The 5223-nt window shown below is 42.2% G+C and overlaps 1 long non-coding RNA gene across 1 annotated transcript; it reads left to right on the forward strand.

Moving 5' to 3' along the window:
* The first annotated feature begins 3626 nt into the window (after positions 1–3626).
* LOC133296484 (uncharacterized) lies at positions 3627–4748 on the forward strand. The gene is made up of 4 exons (XR_009749510.1): positions 3627–3701; positions 3999–4075; positions 4167–4231; positions 4662–4748. It is a non-coding gene; the product is annotated as an uncharacterized LOC133296484 (long non-coding RNA).
* The last annotated feature ends 475 nt before the right edge of the window (positions 4749–5223 follow it).

A 5223-nucleotide genomic window follows, 5' to 3' on the forward strand; every position in this document is an offset into this window, starting at 1 on the left:
AGGCTCCGAATCTAGTGAAAGGTACAATTTACATTGATAATATGGATGTTGAAGTGTTGTTTGATTCAGGAGCTACACACTCCTGTATGTCTGATTTTATGGCCGTTGGGCTAAATTTGCAAATGTATGACATTCGCCCTCCAATGAAAGTGGTTACTGCTACTGGAGAGGAGTGTTATACATCCGTGTTGTGTAAAGATGTTGAGTTCAAATATGAAGGCCGAGATTACGTGCTGGATTTTATTTGTTTACCTATGATCAGCCTTCAAGTTATCTTGGGTATGGACTGGTTGGTTAGAAAGGCTTTGAGGGCCGGGGCATTGGGATATGTCTTTGTGGGGGGTTTAGTAGGCGGAAGTCATGAGGAGATTGGCACTATTTCCGTGGTGAGGGAGTTTGTGGATGTGTTTCCAGATGAAATTCCACAACTTCCGCCTCATAGAGAGATTGAGTTCACGATTGATCTGTTGCCTGGTGTGGGGCCTATCTCTCTGGCTCCGTATAGGATGTCACCACCAGAATTAGCCGAGTTAAAGAAGCATATTGAAGAGCTTTCGGCTAAGCAGTTTATCCGGCCAAGTGTGTCCCCGTGGGGAGCACCAGTCATATTTGTTAAGAAGAAGGACGGTAGCATGAGATTGTGCACTGATTACCGTCAGTTGAATAAGGTTACCATTAAGAACAAGTATCCTCTCCCTCGCATAGATGATTTGCTTGATCAGTTGAGGGGTGCTTGTGTTTTCTCAAAGATTGATTTGAGGTCGGGTTATCATCAAATCCGAATTAGGCAGGAAGATATTCCGAAGACTGCCTTCCGATCTAGATATGGACATTATGAGTATCAAGTAATTCCATTTGGACTCACTAATGCTCCTGCGGTGTTTATGGATTACATGAATCGCATATTTAAGCCGTTTCTGGATCAATTCGTGATTGTGTTTATTGATGATATCCTGATATATTCCAAGAGTAAGGAAGAGCATGAAGGCCACTTGAGAACTGTGTTGCAAATTCTCAGAGAGAAACAGTTATATGCAAAGCCTTCTAAATGTGAGTTTTGGCTTTCTCAAGTGCAATTTCTGGGTCACGTTATCTCTGCTGAGGGAGTAGCGATTGATCCTAGCAAGATAGAGGCAGTTGTTGATTGGGAGAGACCCAAGACAGTAACAGAAATAAGAAGTTTTCTGGGTTTGGCTGGTTATTACCGGAGATTCATTAAAGAATTTTCACCCATGGTGTTGCCATTGACCCGTTTGACCCGGAAGGATACTCCATTTGTTTGGACACAAGAATGTGAAGAATGCTTTCAGAGCCTTAAGGAGAAACTAACGACCGCTCCGGTGCTAGTACTTCCCGACCCGGAAGGTGAATTTGAGCTATACAGCGATGCTTCCAAGAAGGGATTGGGATGTGTGCTGATGCAAGATAGGCGGGTGGTAGCTTATGCATCGAGGCAATTGAAACCGCACGAAGAAAATTATCCGACCCATGACCTTGAGCTTGCTGCAATTGTTTTTGGGTTGAAGCAGTGGAGGCATTTCTTGTATGGAATGCAATTTGCAATATTCAGCGATCACAAGAGTTTGAAATACTTGTTTGATCAAAAGGAGCTGAATATGAGACAACGACGGTGGACCGAGTTCCTAAAAGACTATGATTTTGAATTGAAATATCATCCTGGCAAGGCTAATGTTGTAGCTGATGCACTGAGCCGTAAATCTGTGAGCATATCAAGCATGATGATTAGAGATTATGATGTGATAGAGAGGTTCAGAGATATTCAATTATCTAAAATCTTTCCATGTAAAATTTGTGGCTTTGAAATCACAAGCATTGAGAATGAACTGATGACCAGAATTAAAGAAGCTCAACTGCAAAATGAAAGTGCTAGACGACTAAAAGGTCAGAGTGGTGTATCCTGCAATGATGAGGGTATACTATTATATCAGGGTCGTGTAGTTATACCTAGGCAGTTGGCAGAAGAAGTGATGACAGAGGCTCATAAGGGTCATTTTACAGTTCATCCGGGAGCTACAAAGATGTATCAGGACCTAAAGATGAATTTATGGTGGCCTGGTATGAAGAAAGATATTGCCGAATTTGTCTCTAAGTGTCTCATTTGTCAGAAGGTAAAGATTGGGCATCAAAAGCCTTCTGGTATGTTGCAACCTCTGGATGTTCCTGAATGGAAATGGGAGAGTATCTCCATGGATTTCGTAGTGGGATTGCCGCGAACACAGGCTAGTTATGATTCTATATGGGTGATTGTGGATAGATTGACAAAATCCGCACACTTTTTGCCAGTTCGGGTAGATTTCTCTGCGGAGAGATTGGCTAGGCTCTATGTGAAGGAGATTGTGAGGCTTCATGGGGTGCCTGAGAGCATTGTTAGTGATCGGGACCCGAAGTTCACTTCTCGCTTCTGGGGAGCATTGCAGGAGGCTCTTGGCACTCAGTTGAGACTGAGCACTGCTTATCACCCACAGACGGATGGTCAGACTGAGAGGACCATTCAGACGTTGGAGGATATGCTGAGGGCTTGCACCCTGGAGCAGGGTACTGCATGGGATCGATATCTCCCGCTGGTTGAGTTTTCATATAATAACAGTTTTCATGCTAGTCTGGGTATGGCTCCCTACGAGGCCTTGTATGGTCACAGGTGTAGGACACCTACCTGTTGGTCAGAGGTTGGAGACACAGAGCGGTTTGGATTGGATTTTGTTCAGGAGACTACTGAGCAGATTAAAATGATTAAGGATCGTCTGAAAAAGGCTCAGGATCATCAGAAAAGTTATTATGATCTCAAGCATCGGCCTCTAGAGTTTGAGGAGGGAGATCATATGTTCCTGAAGCTGTCACCGGTTACGGGTGTGGGACGAGCCCTTGGAGTGAGGAAGCTGAGTCCGAGATTTATTGGACCCTACCAGATTCTCCGTAGGGTGGGACAGGTTGCATACCAGCTTGCCTTACCTCCGCAATTGGCAAATTTGCATGATGTGTTTCATGTTTCTCAGCTGAGGAAATATGTAGCTGATCCTTCTCATGTGGTTCAACCTGATAATGTTGAAATCCGGGAGAATTTGAAGACTCCTATTGGGCCACTGAAGATACTCGAAAGAGATGAGAAGAAGCTGAGAAATAAATCTATTCCTATGGTGAAAGTCCAGTGGGAAGGAAGGACGCCTGAAGAGTCCACTTGGGAGCGGGAAGATGAGCTTCTCCGGCAGTATCCTGAGTTTAAGGACAGGTACGTTCTTGATTTTGCGGACAAAATCGCTGAAAGGTGGGGTGACTATAATAGCCCATCTTAATTAATTAGTAAATCAAGTGTAATTAATTAATTAAACATGTTTTAGTGAGTGAAATTAAGTATAAGGCTTAATTAAATGAATCTGAGTCACTTTGGAGTTAAAAAGTGTACTCAGTGAAAATTAAGGGGTAGAAATGGGTACTGGCAAAAGTACCCAAAATATAAAAATAAAAATAGTAATATTCCTAGAATAATATTCCGTTCAAAAGCCTAAACCACTCCAAATCTCCTCCTCTTTCATAATCCTTGCTTTGTTTTGAGTGGGGAGCATTGTGGAGAGGGATATTGCCTCTCAAAAATTCAGCCATTGGAGAGATTTTGGGGTTTTGGGAAGTTCAACCTCCATGGGAGCTTGAGGAACACTCCTTGCTTGGTTGTGTGACCATTGGTGGTAAGATTCTAACCCTTGAGCCTCATGATTCCTTGAAATTTGCATGAGTTAGGGTTTGTGAATAGTAAATTGGGATTTTTATGAAATGTGGTTGAATTAGCTATGTTCTAGGAAGAATGGAGCTTAGAGCATGTTATGAAAAATGCTAGGAATGTCATTTAATCGGTGGAAATGAGCCTAGATAGTCATTTGATAATTGTTCATAATATTGGAAAATTCATGCTTGGATTGGTTAGTATTCTAGCATGTTGAACAATTAGTGAGTTGAATGATTGATTGGATCCTTGTGATGTCTAGGATTGAGACATTTGGACCAACCGTGAGTGATCAACCATTGGAGCAAGCTATGGAGCTTGAATAGCTCATTGGAATTGGTAAGCTCATACTTGAGTTGTGTTTTGAATTGATGGTTGATTGTGAAATACTCTTGGATGCAATGTGTTGATTGCATTACACCATGTGTAGGTGTTGGTTTTGGAGTAGAGTATTGTTGACATTGGTGAAGAACAAAGGTCGACTGAAGCATTGAGGTAAGCCTTCGGACCTTGGGTGTAATTCCCTTGACTGTTCTACCAAGCCCTGAAAGGGTAGAGGTTGTGATTGTGTATATAAATGCAATAAAATAGTGTAATGCTTTGTTATACGTATGTGTATGCATTTGGTGTGGCATAGGATGGTGTTTCCCTATGTGGTATGTTGCATGACGATGCGTAAATCATACTTGGTAGTTAGCTGGCCAGTAGGACTATTTGCATCTGAGTTTCCTTAGGACAGCTTGAGAGCTCGAGGGATTTCTCCTGGAGATGTATAGCACTTTGCATAGATATGTATTTACTGCATTATTATTGTTATTGCTATTACACTGATATGGAACTGTGGGGTGGAGAGATGCTCCAAGGACCCCTGGTTTACTGGATATATTCGTATATCTCACCCCGTGTTGTGGGGACCCCCTTTGAGGTAAGGATGCTGCAGGAGCCTCTGGTGGCAAGTGGCCATATCTGGATTATGCATGAAATATGGCATTTCTTTGAGTTTATGCATGCCTTTTGTAGTTGACATGTATAGGATTTTATTCTGAAAGCCCATGGTCATTTGTATATCTTGATTCATTGGATGAACTTAGCCTATGCTCATGCCTTTGGTTACACCTTTGGTTGATGGGAGCCAAGGGAATGATCATAGTGTTTTGTAAGCTAAGTTCTATGATTTGTAAAGGATATGTAATGTAAATGATGCCTACTTGAAATTCAATATATGCATGCTTGTTATGTATTGAGTTGTTGAATTGGTTGGGCTGAGAATCAATTAGGTACCTTTTGTTTAAATTTGGGAAACGCTGAGAAAACAAAGGTCATGCTGCCCAAATTCTAGCTAAATCTCATGAGGAGAGGTTGGATGAGTGCTAGGATTTAGTATTGGGGCATGGACAATTGGGGTTTGTAATGGGGATACATCTTTCCCTAGGCTTGGACTTGAGAAATGTGGGAATTGGAATTCCCTGGCAGCGCGCTTAAGCGCC

Source organism: Gastrolobium bilobum, unplaced genomic scaffold, assembly GCF_033153095.1.
Source record: "Gastrolobium bilobum isolate Gb01-03AN ecotype WA unplaced genomic scaffold, APGP_CSIRO_Gbil_v1 utg170788, whole genome shotgun sequence".
Taxonomy (NCBI): Eukaryota; Viridiplantae; Streptophyta; class Magnoliopsida; order Fabales; family Fabaceae; genus Gastrolobium; species Gastrolobium bilobum.